Genomic DNA, 14,308 nt, shown 5'->3' on the forward strand with positions numbered 1-14,308 from the left:
CCTCTGCCAAATTCCAAAAGCCAGGGTGCAGTAGCACTGCACGGTGCAAAGCTCCCCGCAGTGGGTGCTCACCCGTGTTTCACCTGCGAAGCTCACACTACAGAGCAGCACCCTGCAGCCCTGGACAGCCCTTACTCACCTCAGTACTTATAGGCTTCTTATTATCAAATGCAAACTGAAATAGTATCCATGCATATTTTATGTCATGTACTTCTGACTTGTGAGTCTTTTTTCTCCAAAAAGAAAGTCCAGTCTTTAATAACATGCAGTAAAAGCCCTCCACAGGCGCTGGTAGAAATATGGAATTATTTAGTAAAGGAATGGTAAGGAAATGCCTTCTTTCTTTAGGGCTAATTGAGTAGTGATTAATGGCTGTGATTACTTCGCTTATCTTTAACCCTGATGTCACTTAGGAAGGGTGGGTCAACGTTTTCAGTGCCATGTGGCCAACATTAGTTTTGGGGCCTTTTGAAGAGGTCAGATGGAAAGATAAAAACAGCATAAACCACTTGTCTGTGCCCAAGTTTGGCTGTTCAGCAGTCCCTGAAGCACTAGCAGCTCTTCCCGGATGCTTACAGCTTCTCACTCTCTCTCCTGCAGAAACAGCAGCTGAAACAGTTGCCGGTGGGAGGCGCTCACAAAAAGGCAGCATTGTAGACCTCTTTCCTCATGCCTCTACAGCGGAAAAGGGGCCAACTGCAGCTCACACTCAAGATTTCAAACAGGTAAAAAGGGATCTATAAGAAGAGAAGCAGAGAGAAGAGTGTCATCTGCTGCCATGGACTGCAGAAGAAAACTTGTTTAAAATCTGTCAGCTGTTTAGTTTTCCTGGTAGTATAAATTTCAATACTTTCAGGAATAAAATTGCCAAATATTTTAGCACCTTACAACTCACTAGTCTAGATTTCCCTTATCTGTTCCCAACAGTTAAACCCTCCTAAAAAGAGTCCATCTTGTGGAACATTGGTTTTTGTCATACTGTTAATAACTTGTCAAAACACCAAATATTTTTTTCAGCTTTTCTTCATCCTTCCTTGTTTTTTCCCTTATTTCCTCAATGAAGTTGATTGATACAGGCAGACAAAAAAACCTATTTATAAACAATAAGTGAGAACCTCCATAAATGAGAATTTAGGATGTGGTTTCCCATCAGTTCAAACATCACCAAGGCTGTAGTGCTCCTGCTATCCTCACTGTAGCCCAGGTACCTTTCACTAAGCCTTTCTTTCACTAACACTTCCACAGCAGTACAGGAGGCAGATTCAGATGGAGACTAAGTCACTTTACGAGGTGCAGCTGTACAACTTCCAGTGGCTAAAGCTGTGGTGGAATAAGGTGAATCATAATATGATTGCACTGGAAGGAACATTAAAGATAATCCAGTTGAAACCCCCCCTGCCCCAGGCAGGGACACCTTCCACTAGCCCAGGTTGCTTGGAGCACCATCCAACCTGGTCCTGAACACTTCCAGGGATAAGGCATCCACAACTTCTCTGGGCAACCTGTTCCAGTGTCCCACCACCTTCACAGTACAGAAGCTCTTCCTAAAACCCACTGTTACGTTCACTGTGGAACAATATCCTTAGACTGTATGTATAGAGTGAAAAACTGCAGAAAGCTCTATTTTTTGCCAGCTGTGGGTAAGAGGATGCATGCTATTTCCAAAAAGTAGAAATGGGTGTGCCTGTGGTTAATGTGTCAGAAACATCTATTTAGAGTTGAAGGAAAGTTGAGGCATCAAGGCATAGCTTCAGAAGGTTAACCAGTTGGGAGCCCTAGGGAACAGGAGAAGAAGATAGATATAAGAAACAAGTACGCACTCTGGGGGCAGCTGGGAAGCTGCCTGGTGGAAAAGAACCTGAGGGTGCTGGTGGCTGAACATGAGTCAGCATGTGCCCAGGTGGCCAAGAAAGCACCCTGGCCTGCATCAGCAATAGTGTGGCCAGCTGGACCAGGGCAGGGATTGTCCCCCTGTGCTCAGCACTGGTGAGGCCACATCTTACCTACTGTGTCCAGTTCAGGGCTCCCTCAGTACAAGAAGGATATTGAGGTGCTGGAGGGTGTCCAGAAAAGGGTAACAAAACTAGTGAAGGGTGTGGAGCACAAGTCCTGTGGTGAGTGATTGAGAGTTGGGGGTTCTTTATCCAGGAGGAGACTCAGAGGCGACTTTCTCACTCTCTACAACTCCCTGAAAGAAGGGTGTAGCCAGGTGGGGGTCAGCCTCTTCTCCCAGGGAATCAGCAATAGCACAAGAGGACACAGACAGTCCTCTGCACCAGGGCAGGTTTAGGCTGGACATTAGGAGGAATTTCTTCACAAAAGAATGATTAGACATTGGAATGGGCTGCCCAGGGAGGTGGTGGAATCACCATCCCTGGAAGTGTTTAGGAGACACTGGATGTGGCACTTAGTGCCGTGGTCTGGTTGACGTGGTGGTGTTCGGTCATAGGTGGGATTCGATGATCTCAGAAGTCTTTTCCAACCTTAGTGATGCTGTGATTCTTCAGGAAACATATTCTTTCAGTTTGGGAGGTGGAGCTGCACCAGGTCAGTTCCTGCCCTCCCTTTAAAAACTCACCTAAAAGCACTCTGCGTTTCACACAGGAACCCTGTAACGCAAAACGTGCGAACAGCACCGTGACCGGCAGCCGGGCTGCAGCGCCCGGCCCTCCCGTCCCGTCGGGGCACACGCCGCGCCCAGAGCGGGAGGCGGGAGCGCGGGGCGGCCCCGCGGCGGCCGGGCCACACGTCAGCGCCCGCGCCTCCGCGCGCCCCCGCGACCGAAGCGCGCTCCCGCGCCCGCGCCGCGCAGGGTCTCCGCCCCTCGGCTGGCGCGCAGGGGGCGTGGCCAGCCTCGGTCCACCCCGCAGCGTGCATATAAAGCTGGCGCGCGCCCCCGCCTTTCTCCTTTCCTTGCGGAGCGCCTGCTGTGGGGCACGCGGTAAGGCGGCGGGGAATGCAGTGTGTGCCGCTGTCCCGGCGGGGGGCGGTGGGGGTTGCAGCCGCGGCTTCTTCCTTGTGCTCGGACGTTCGGGAGGATCGCCCGCGGCGCCGCTTGCGTAGTACTCGAGGCAGGAGGTGGCGGGTGAAGCTCTGACCCTTGGAGCCGCGGGTAGAGCCAGGCGTAAGGCGGCCGTAATCCGGCTGTGAGGCCGCAGCCGCCCGTGCACGGTGCCCTGCTGGCAGTCGCGGCGGTGCGAGGGGATGGAGGGGGCGGACTACATATTCCAGCATGCCCCGCGGGAGGCTCCTTGCCGGAAGCCGCATCCCGGGGCGCGAGGCAGGCTGGGATCGGTAGGCGGTGGTGGCCCGCGTGGCGCTGCTGGGCCCGCGCCATTTTGATCCCCACCCGTTACGGCCGGGTCTGGTGAGGGGTGCTGCCCCTACTGTGCCCTCAGCTGCGGCTGGGACAGCCCCTGGCACGGTGGGACAGCCTTCAGTCCTCCGGATTCGTGCGTAAAATGTTGAATAAGGCGGAGCCGCCTTGTTCGTGTGGCAGAAGGTTGGTGCTCGTGCTTGTGTTACCTGTATGTATTTTGGAGGCCTCAGCCACCAGGATTATGGCATCGCCCCACAGCAGAAGACCTATAAAAGTGCTGTTTCTTTGGTTTTTTTTTAAGACAATAATACAGCAGAATATAGGGAGATATGTTAAAAGAAATAAACCACCCACCCCCCAAGAAAACCCACACCTCCTCCCCTGGAAGCTTCTTGTGGCCTTAAAGATGCCTTTTTGTCCTCTCCATGAAGTGCTGATTCATTGAACCCATAGTACTTCTGAAAGAACAGGAAATGCCACTAAATATATCCAGGATTCCAGGCTCTTACCTGCAAGCAAAGATTAGGGTATGGCTGGATTCGCATAGGAAATTGTCAGGTGCATTCTTTGTGTGTTGAATTAGCTTGTCTAACAGTCTGTGTCACACAGGAGATTACTGAACAGTAAAATATTTGAAACTTAGACCATTAGTAGCCCTTGATTATTGGGTTTGTTATACTCAAGCATAAAGTTTATTGCACGTGAGAAGTGGAAGCTTAATTCGAGGCTTTCTATAGCTTTAAATGTCTTTGTGATCTGAAGCAACGTGTGTGATGAGTCACCTTTTATGGCTCGATGTGTTTATTTGATCTATGTAGTACAGAGTGAGATACTTTAAATAAGCATGTTGAAGTAATAATGTATATGACAAAGCATACTTTGTCATGTGTTTCTTAAGCTGCTTGAGTTGGTGGATTTTGATAATTGCTATATGGCTAAAACAATTCTCTAAACCAACTTAAATCAGTTCTTAAAAGTGATTAAAACCTTGAGATGATGATTTTTCGTTAAAAAAAAATCTTTGCACTGAGGTTTAACAGTGAGTACATGCAGTTATTGCTAATGCTTTGAATATGGGGTTTCACGTGGGTGTAACTTGCAATTCCTTTGTTGCTTAAAACTGCAGTTCTTGCTGCTTTTCTCCTGCAAGCTTGTGATTTAGTACTTAACATGCTGCTTCTAGAGATCGTGTTGATTATTGCCTCATAATGTGTGTGATGTACTGGCCTGGTGATATGAAGCTGCTGATGTCAAGTTGTAAGAGTATCCATGTTTGTTTTTAGGTACGATGGAGAGGAGGTTTTCAGCGGTGTCCCGTACATTGTACATTAAGGTAACAGCTCTGGAATTTTTAATGTTGCTCTAGAAGTAATATTGCGTGTGTATTTTTGACCAAGTCAATAAATACTTCTGTTTCATGACTTGGTTTCTTTATTTTTGTCTGCCAAAAGTATGGGAAGTGCCAGAGAGTTGTCATCTTTGTATGGTTACTGAGTAAACAAAAAGGAAAATCTACATTGCATTTTCATAACTGCCATCCAACTGATAAGTAATTATTTGATAATTTTGGGGTTTGGTGCTCTTTGAGTTAAGGTCAGCCTGTAGGTCAGTTCTTAATTGGACTTCTTTTGCTTACAAAACTTCACCTTGTCAGGTATGGTAGGCTGTTCCAGAAGAGTATTAAATTGTATAAAAATGTCAATTTTTAGTGCTTGGTGATCATGTTTCTGACATAGTAACATGAGAGATGATGCTAGACCACAGCAGGAGCTGTTTTCTAGTTTAAAAGATAATTTTTGCTTGTTTTTAATTTTAGCCCTTCATGGAAGGATCATCACAAGTACAAGAATACTTGGTACACACAAGTGGATTTTCCTGAAAGCTGTGTATGTTTTGAATGATTGGTGGGGATAAATTAATGATAAATATTAGCAAAATATGCATATGATCAAATTAGTTGAGTCCTTAGCTTTAAAATTGAGGTATGGGTATATTTTGGGCATGTTTGACATGGTCTAGAGCTGTGTAGGCTTGGGGGGATTTGGAATAGTTTTTGTGTTGGAGGAGCTGGTAAAATGCCTTTCTGAAGTGTTTATACTAAATCTAAACATTACCTCAGTATGGGTTTTAACTGTGATTTTGCACTTTATTGCGAAATAAGTATGAAACAGTGTTTAATCAAAGAAAGCAGGGCATCTAAAGGCTTGTTCATATAAATAAGCAAATGTTCCAATTTTTGAATAAAAATGTGTATTCACTTTAGCATATAGTTAATATTCTCACTTTTTTCGAAGAAAGAAATAACTCCAGGATATGTATTCATTTTAATTTGACTCAAATGCTTACGAGTTGTTAAAAAAGTAAAATTCAGTTGTTCTTACTGACTTGTGTTATATTATGCATGAACTCGTTGTAATTCAGAATTTTACTCAAATTTCTAGAATGGCATGAACAGTTTCTAGTAATGGGAATGTGACATGTCCTGAAGAAAAATTTCCTTGCAACAGGAAATATAACAGAGGTAATATTAATTGATTAAACAGCAGAAATGTTTTGTTGATTGTAATGTATTGCCATTGATAATGAAAGACACAGAGCTTGTTTTGTGGAATAGATGAAGGTATGAGTGGTGTTACAGTTTCCAGTCACTGATATTTGTGAATAGTGGTGAATCGTGCTGAAACGGCCAGACCTGATACATTGATGAGAAACTTCGTAAGGCTCTGGCTACTGAGGTGAAAGCACTTAATCATTCAATCATAAATCATCCCAGTTGGTTTAATACTGTTGCTCTGTACAAGTGAGGTGCCAGCATGCACCAGGCTGTGAATACGAATGTTGGTGCATTATTTAAACCCACCTCTCAGTCCATGTTGACACGAATATGTCCTATTGCAGAAGCTCGCATCTTTAGAGAGCAGAGAGGGGAAAGTGTTAGTTCAGGTATTCTGCCTTATAGTGGGTAAATTACAGGCATAAGCCAGGTATGGTCAGGAAGTGTTGCTGGTGTTTGAAAGCTAGTGATGATGTTTGCACTTTGATCCTTTTAGGGACAGTTAAATGAGGGCATTTAGGAAAAGTCATGTTAATGACAGAGGTGGAATTTGATGGTAGATGGTGGTAAATTCTAAATAAAGCTGTTTCAGCTCCAGAGATAAACTACTTCACAAGGGCTGGTATAGTATACTTGAGCAGGCAAAAAGAACACTCACAAATGCTTACTGTGCATTAAGAATATTAGCAGTGGTTTCTCCAAGAACTTCATTCCCACTTAAGTATATGAACTTCATATTTTTCAGTGAAATTCACTTTACTGTACTGGTGCTTGAGTATATCCACTGGTTGGTTTTAGTTAAAAAGTTAAAATCTAGAGTGTGAGAACTTGTAATTTTCCTGTGTTACTACACATCTATAATTTTATTCCACTCAAAGGTACCTTTAAATACTTAGCTAGCTACCAGTACTTTCTTTTCACCTACAGGTTTTGTCCCAGTATGTGAAGCTCAAATGTGTGAGTGAAACTTCTTCTGCAGCACTGCTGCCTATAAAATGCTGTATCGTTTAGACAGGCACTGTTGCAAGTAGAAAGGGGAGTGACTTCCATGGGTGACCTAGAGAAAAGCTGGAAGTAGCAAAGCTTGTTGATGTTAACTAACCAGTGTATTTTGTGTCTTTACAGAGATGCTTGAATGCTGCTTCTGAATAGAAGGTATGAATTCCAATCAACACTATCTTTGATCCTGATAGGCAGATCACCAGTATCAGATATCCTGATAATCAAGTGTAATTTCCCCTTCCTATCACAGTTCATACCCAGGCTGAGCAATAGCTGGGCAAGAGAAGCAAAACAAATCTTACTGTGACTTGACTATATTTCCAATTAAAGTTTCACAGAACTTGAAGTGTGCTGATACTAATGCAACATGTGTTGAATAATGCAGTTTCATCTGTTCAAGAGGCTGAATAGATGGCAAGTTGTATTTTGAGTGATGAAAGAACAACTTCTCTGAACTAATAAAGGTCTTCCTTACAGGGGAATGTTTTTTATAGAAACAACGTAGGAACAAATGCTTTTGGCTTATTCAGGTATGTAACTGAAAAGCTTCTAAACATTTTCTCATTCTAACTCTAAAGTAACTGTGCTTACAGTTCAGATTTTTTTTTGCATTATGACAGTTATGAACATAATTGATCAATTGATATGTTTAGTCATAGCTGGCATTTAAAAAGCACTTCCTCCCCAAGGTACAGTGTGTGCTGATAGAAGTATTAAAGATTGTCAATAAAAAAACTAAGCAATCAGAAACCCTACTAAATTTTTTGTTTCTGTACTGCTTTTGTCTCATCTGTGATGAACCTATCCCGAACCTGAATTCCTTGCTGAGAAACTTCATATGGATCCGGCATCTGAGATGAGACCAAAATAATTTGATTTAAACTTTGTGAAAAGCATTAAACTGTCTTTGTGGGTTTAGTTTTTGTTTTGCTTTGGGTTTTTTGGAGTTTTTGTTTTTTTTTTTTACAGAAATAGCAACATCTTAATACAAACTGTTGTGTGCTTACTTGTAAATTGAAATTTCTCCCTTGAATGAACCGTTTTACTTAGAACTTGTTCTCCTTTTTCAGTGATGAATTGGAACACTTTGTCAGGACTGCCTGACAAATGTGGATGATGTAACCAGAAGGAGGTGTAACACCTGAAGAGATGATGTGGCTTGCAGTGGGATGCTGTGCTTTTAAAAGCCTGCTGAAACAGCTGCAATTTTAGAGGATGCTGTTTTCAGAAACTGCATGTAGACCAAAATTACTGTCTCTGCATATTTAAAACACTGTCTTTCCAAACTACTGAACTGTCTTCTCTAGGAAGTGTAGCAGTAATACTAGGGAAAGAAGTGTTGAGCTTCAGTACATGGAAAACCCCTTGATTAATTTACCCTTTTAAAATACCATATGGTACACAGTCTTGCAGACACTGAAGATCTGTGATAACTCAAGAGTAGAGCTCACAGGCGGGCCCTGTAAAGACAGGGTGAAAGCAAAGAAAGAGACAATGTCTACAGCTTGCATCACTGTATCTAGTGAGGGAGTAAGGAGTTGGGCCTTTATTGACTGCCACTTCAGCAGGCAATGAAAGAAGACTCGTACATAACAGTGAAACTGCCTTTTGAGGAATACACTGGCAACGGTACTTGTTTGCTCTGTCGGGAAAAGAGGTTGGTAGTGGGAAAAGTTACATACATTAGAACTTGGGCTTCAAACAGTCACTTGAAAAGTAATGGTGCTGTATCACAGTAGCAGCATATTTGCTGTATTCAGCAAACTGTCATTTCCACAGAGGAATGAAGGATCATAAATTGTTTACCAAGTAAATTTAAAGACAACTCATGGTGTACAAAAAATGAAATTGGCCTTGAAGCATGACTGTCAAGCCTTATTGTCAGGAATTCTTTATAAGGGCAGAAACACAAGAATGGCAAAACTGAAAATTGATAGACACACTATTTCTGAATCATTTTGAAATGGTCTGAAATACATAAAACAACCCTATAGCTCATGGGGTGTCCTTGTTTGTCAGTGACAAATTCCATGTAAAGTCCAATTTTCTGTCAAAGCAATATCATGAAGTACAAAACACTACCAGGAGCACTATATAAAACATTGGAAATGTCAAAAATAAGTATCCATCAGACTACTAAAGTGGATGCTAAGGATCTGACTTAACTCCAGGAGTGCATTGGCTCACTTAGCATCTCCTGTGGTTTGCTTAATAATAAGCAGTGGCCACCTACTTTGGCTGCACCTTTTCAGCAAGGAATGGTAAATAAGTCTATTAAATATCAAGATCTGCAGAAATCCACTAGAAAATAGCTTTCTCTTCGTTGTTTTCAACAGGATTTATTTCTGTTAACATTACTGAGAGTGGTACATATTTCCATGTGCCATGTTTTGTACATGCTTTTGAATAAAGATAATGATGTTAACAGTCATGGCTGTTGAAGATGAGGTGTGGATCACACCACAGTGTTCCTTGACTGCTTGTACTGCTCAAGAGCTATATAGGCAGCGTTGGCCTTGTGCTCTCTGGTGCAGCATGTACTGGGCATGTGATGCTTCATGTTGTGCTTGAGTGACTCCAGGACAAAAACTACTGGTTATGTACTTAAGAGGTGGGAAGGTAAGATCAGTCTCAATCTTCTGCCCACTGTGGTTCTGTGAAAAGTCTGGGTGCTGTTAACAGCATCTAGTGGAGCTGCTTGGATGGTAAGTGCAAAACTTGTCAGTCCTAGCTAGGTTGGCCTCTTCTGGATGTTAAGATGTCAAACAGCAGAGAGATGGTTACTAGAGCAGCAATATTTGGTAAGTAACTGTTAGATATTCAAAGGGTTCTATATATTCATTACAGAGTCAGAAGAGTGGCATGTGTTTTGGAGAATAAAGGTACCATCTTTAATCTTTTGAGCTGATGTCAATACAAGGTGTTAAAGCCTTTAAAAGGAATGCCGTGTATATGCAGTAAACTTGGTGCATTTATCTTGTGCTGTGGATGAAATAGAAGACTAAAGTTTCAGCATTGTGGGTGGTACTTCAGGTACCCAAAGTACTTGTTCTGTATGTTCTAAAACATGCATTGGGGATGGTCTCAGAGGTAGAATAGGCAGCAATAGATAAAGGGTGCCAGATAAAAGTTACTGCATATCTGTGGTGGAGGCCTGTCTCAAAGTGTGATGTTCAAGCATGAAAAAGATTGGCCTCAGCATATAAAAAAGGTAGATGTGGCCAATGGTAAGGCATATTGAATACTGAGGTGCAGAACCTTCCCTAGAAATGATCCTGTACTTTTGAGCTACAGAAAATTAGTAGCCAATTTTTTAAAAAAGTGTATTAGAAGTGTAGGGAGTGTAGCATTTATAAAAGTGAAGAAATGTTTTAACCATGACATGTTCCAGAGGTTTTGGTTTCTGAGACCAGTGAAAATTAGATTAAGAGGGTCATTTTTATAACCAATTTTAAGATGGAATCTGGCTTTTTTGCCTTGTAGGAGTGGGTTAATATATTTCAAACAAGTTGTGAATTTAGGTCTGTTTTGAGTAATGTTTAATACAAGTGAGATACCAAGATGTAGTTGTGAAGAGTTACTGTGTGACACATTTGGAACACGTGGCATGAGATTTCTCTGCAAAAGCACTTTGATAAAGTTTACAAAACACTGTTAGACTTAAAGCTTTAAGACTGTGCAGTAAACAGCATGAAAGCACTTTGCTGCTTTAATGCAGTGAAGTCTTCCATTAACCATCATCAGTGGTGAGCTTAAAAGTGTCACATGGCTCTTGGGCTGTAGGCCAAGAAATCGGTGGTTAGACAAACTGTTCTGGAATGTTGCCATTTATCAGTCTTAGTAACTGGGCAAAAACAGGAGAGCCTTAGTAGTTAAACAAGTGCTTATAAGCAAGAGTACTGCAACCGCGAGGAAGATTGAAGAGTAGCTCTGCATAAATGCATTGCTAGTATTGAAGAAATGAGGTCCTTTTTAAAGTGGGAGGTTTTGTCTTGCTGAAGAACTTGTCTTACTGGTGAAGACTGTGATCTATAATCAGGAGTTGCAAGTGAAACTAAGCTAGCAGTGGTTATCTAGGCACAGCACCCACACTGCTATGAGTGCCAGTGCTGGTGTGACACCTGCTTGAAGTGTCAGATCCCAGTGAACAGGAATTCCAGTGTAAGCTGTGCTGTCAGGCTGCCATCCTGCAGAGGAGTGTGTGGCTGCAGCTACGTAGTGTGCTGGTGTTGGGGTTCCTGCCATCTAGACCAGGAAAGCTCTTAACTGTAAATTTGCCATACAAAGTTTGGGGTATGTGTTCTGCTAATTAAAAACCAGTATTGGAAGGAAATATCAGTTGGTAAAGAAAAGCATTCCATAGGGCATTCAAACACGGACACAGAAGAGTGAGCAAGTGTTTGACTTCCCCAAGGAAAGGTATTCTTTATATTGAGGAGTGTTTGGCCCTAACTTTGGTAGTTTTTCTTCACAGCCCCTCCCTTTGTCCCAGAGGACAAAGTTGGAGCTACAGTCTGGAGTATGAATGAATTTAACAGAAAAATGGTAATTTCAGATGGGTGGAGTACACATGGAGGCTTCATATACTATGTAAATGTATGTCTGATGATTTGCATTCTCTACTTTTTGGTGTTAAAACCGGTATTACAAGCATTTTTGCTTGTCTGCCCTTGTCTTTCCCTGGGAGGATATAAACTGGAAAAGTACAATTAAAATAATGAATTCTGTTTCCTTTCAAACATCGTGGCTTTTTAGTTGATAGTCCAGTTGAGCTATCAGGGCTATGAAGACAGTACTACTCTGCCATTGTCTCAAACTTCCTGCAGGCTCCGGAGGACAAAGTGGTGTTTGATGCTCAGAAGAATGGCTGTATTGAGTGGGACAAAGTCTGCCTCGTTCAGTATTCTGTCTGAGGATGACCAATATAAGGAACAGGAGAAGTATAGAGAGCCTTTCCAGCAGTTTTCTTGGGAATTTCCTGAGATTTTCGTTTGTATTTGAGTGCTACTTGGCAATTATGACCTATGTCCATTTAAAAATATTTGAAACAAGAATGATATGTAGGCTGTACAAGAGATGAAGTACTGGGTATGTTAAGTGTAGGGAGGGGAGGATTGGGAGGGGGCTGAAGTAAAAGCTTCCCCCCCCCCTTTGACGCTGATGTCACTTCCGATTCTCATGTTACTGAAAACAGTGGTAAGTGACGTTCACTGAAGGCCCCCCAGTGCTAGGCCAGCTTTGCTGTTAAATTGAGCTGTGTTGGGGGTGAAAGTTTGAAGTACTGATGTGTGCTCTTAGCCCTGAGCTACACTTCAGGCTTCTCACCAGACCAATAAACACTATCTTTTTCCCTGAAGATGGAGTTCTCTGTAACTGAAGGAGCACTTTCCCAGCAACAATGGTACTAGTTTTATAGTGGCAGGTGAGGAATGATTAATATCTGTCCCAAGATGAAGTTCAGTCTGTTTCTATGTGGAAAGTAGAGATGAATGGACTGTAATAAAACAAATGCTTAGGCCTTACTTGGAAATAGGTAAGCTGATTGAAAAGTAAAGGTATTTTTAAATTGTCTTAAGATCATTGAAGAAGAATATACAGCTATTGTTAAATCTGAGTGTTTCATCTTACCTTGACAAAATAGGAAATAATTTGCCCTAGGCTTAGTTTCTTTCAATCAGAGCGGAGTATTGCAGATACTAAGGTCCTGAGAAAAACACTTGAGACTTAAACTCTTTTGTGTGCCTCGAGGCTTAACCCCAGCCAGTAACTAAATACCACATCCTACCTGCCCTGGTAGGATGGAGAGGGTAATACGAAGAAAGGTAAAAGCCATGGGTTGAAATAAGAACAGAATTGAAATTAAACATAATAATTGTACCATGAAGGGAGGCAACAAAGAGAAAACCCCAAGACAGGCAAGTGATGATACATGATACAATTGCTCATGACCTCCTAACATGCCCAGCATGAGCAATGATCCATGCCTTCTGACCAGCTTCCCCCAGTTTATATACTGGGCACGTTATGCTAATATAGAATATCCCCTTGGCCTGTTTGGGTCAGCTGTCTTGGCCTTGCTCCCTCACAGCTTCTTGAGCCTCTCCTCACTGGCAGAGACTTGTGGTTGTTGCTACATAGTGCTACCCCAACATCAAAGTGTTAACAACCCCATTTTCATATGCTGAATTCAAACCACAGCACTGTACCAGCTACTAAGAAGAAAACTAACTAACCCAGCTGAAACCATGGTGGTGTGTTAGCTCTGTCTAGTAGTTAGGTCATTTTCTGCAGCAGAAAATACAAGCAAAATGGCTGTCTTTCGTTTCATGCATGCCAGCAGAAAAGTACAATATTGAAACATGGTGAGTGGCAGTTCTTAATGTCATTTTGACTTCATAACTGAAACAGTTCAGGGTATGATTATTCAATCCCCAGAGTATATTAGAATAAGCATTTTCTAAAAGTAGTTGGATTACATAAAATGTATTAAACTGTCTATTTGCTACTGGAAACAGAGAAGTTTGGTTTGTGGGAATTAGTGCTCCTTCCCCTCTTCCTGTTTCACAGATTATAAACCACATAATATAAAATGTTTAACGGCAGGAACAGGAGTTACCTCTAAAACTTCTTGAAATAGTAATTTATAATAAACAGTATCACATGGCAGGGAAGAGCGTCTAGGCTTTTGAAAATGTTTCTGAAGTAGTACTCTTTACAGTTGTCTGAATTGGCTTCTTTTCATTGACATGTACTTCAACTTAATTTCTGTTGCTAGCGCAAAGTTGTTCTTCATAGTTTCTGCTAATTTGACATACAGATTGTAAAGCTGCTGGAAGCCTTTTTCTCCATGAGATCTTAATATTGTGATTCTCTGCCAGGGGTCAACTGTGAGGTGTTTTGCTGTGGTTTTAAATGCTATGAGAAGATGACTGGAGATTGTACGAGTACTTTCTCCTGAGAGTATTATGTAGTTTCTAGTTTTATAATTGAAAAAGTAAAACACTGAACACTGAATTGTAGCAACTGCTTGATATATTTTCTATAAAAGTGCAGTCCCTTTATGAGCCAGGGTGGATATGGGAAAATTCAAAGCTTTTACCTTACAAATATGAACAAATATGATTTGGTAGGAGCTACAGATGTGAAGAGACCTGTGGTGTAAGGACCATTGACTTCCTGATGGCTGTTGTCTGACAGCACTAACTTTCAAAGGAAATAGCTACTTAGCTTTGGTTTTTTGTTGAAGAAACTTGACACGATGAGGAGGGTTCACTGTAATGAAACTCTTGTATCCTCATCTACCTATAAGAGAAGAAAAAGAGGAATTCTGTTATTCTGAGGTAGTACTCGTGGAGGTGTTCTGTCTCTCTTGGTCTTATCTGCTGTTTTTTCCTAAGGGCTACTTGGGGTTTTCTAGTTATGATTTCTTTACT

At 41.9% G+C, this 14,308-nt stretch overlaps 1 long non-coding RNA gene and 1 other non-coding gene across 3 annotated transcripts; both read left to right on the plus strand.

Annotated features, from left to right (window-relative positions):
• Positions 1–2,859: 2,859 nt before the first annotated feature.
• On the plus strand, positions 2,860–11,614 carry LOC138108481 (uncharacterized). 2 transcript variants are annotated; one of them, XR_011149983.1, is made up of 7 exons: positions 2,860–2,941; positions 4,603–4,652; positions 5,136–5,205; positions 5,761–5,840; positions 6,999–7,028; positions 7,353–7,405; positions 7,946–9,306. It is a non-coding gene; the product is annotated as an uncharacterized lncRNA (long non-coding RNA). The 2 variants fall into 2 exon arrangements; XR_011149984.1 differs by lacking the exon at positions 2,860–2,941 and adding an exon at positions 2,976–3,502 and having other exon boundaries at positions 7,946–11,614.
• Positions 7,663–7,733, plus strand: LOC138108863 (small nucleolar RNA SNORD50). Its single transcript, XR_011150085.1, has one exon. It is a non-coding gene; the product is annotated as a small nucleolar RNA SNORD50 (small nucleolar RNA).
• Positions 11,615–14,308: the final 2,694 nt, after the last annotated feature.

The sequence above is a fragment of the Aphelocoma coerulescens genome, chromosome 3 (assembly GCF_041296385.1).
Source record: "Aphelocoma coerulescens isolate FSJ_1873_10779 chromosome 3, UR_Acoe_1.0, whole genome shotgun sequence".
Classification (NCBI taxonomy): domain Eukaryota; kingdom Metazoa; phylum Chordata; class Aves; order Passeriformes; family Corvidae; genus Aphelocoma; species Aphelocoma coerulescens.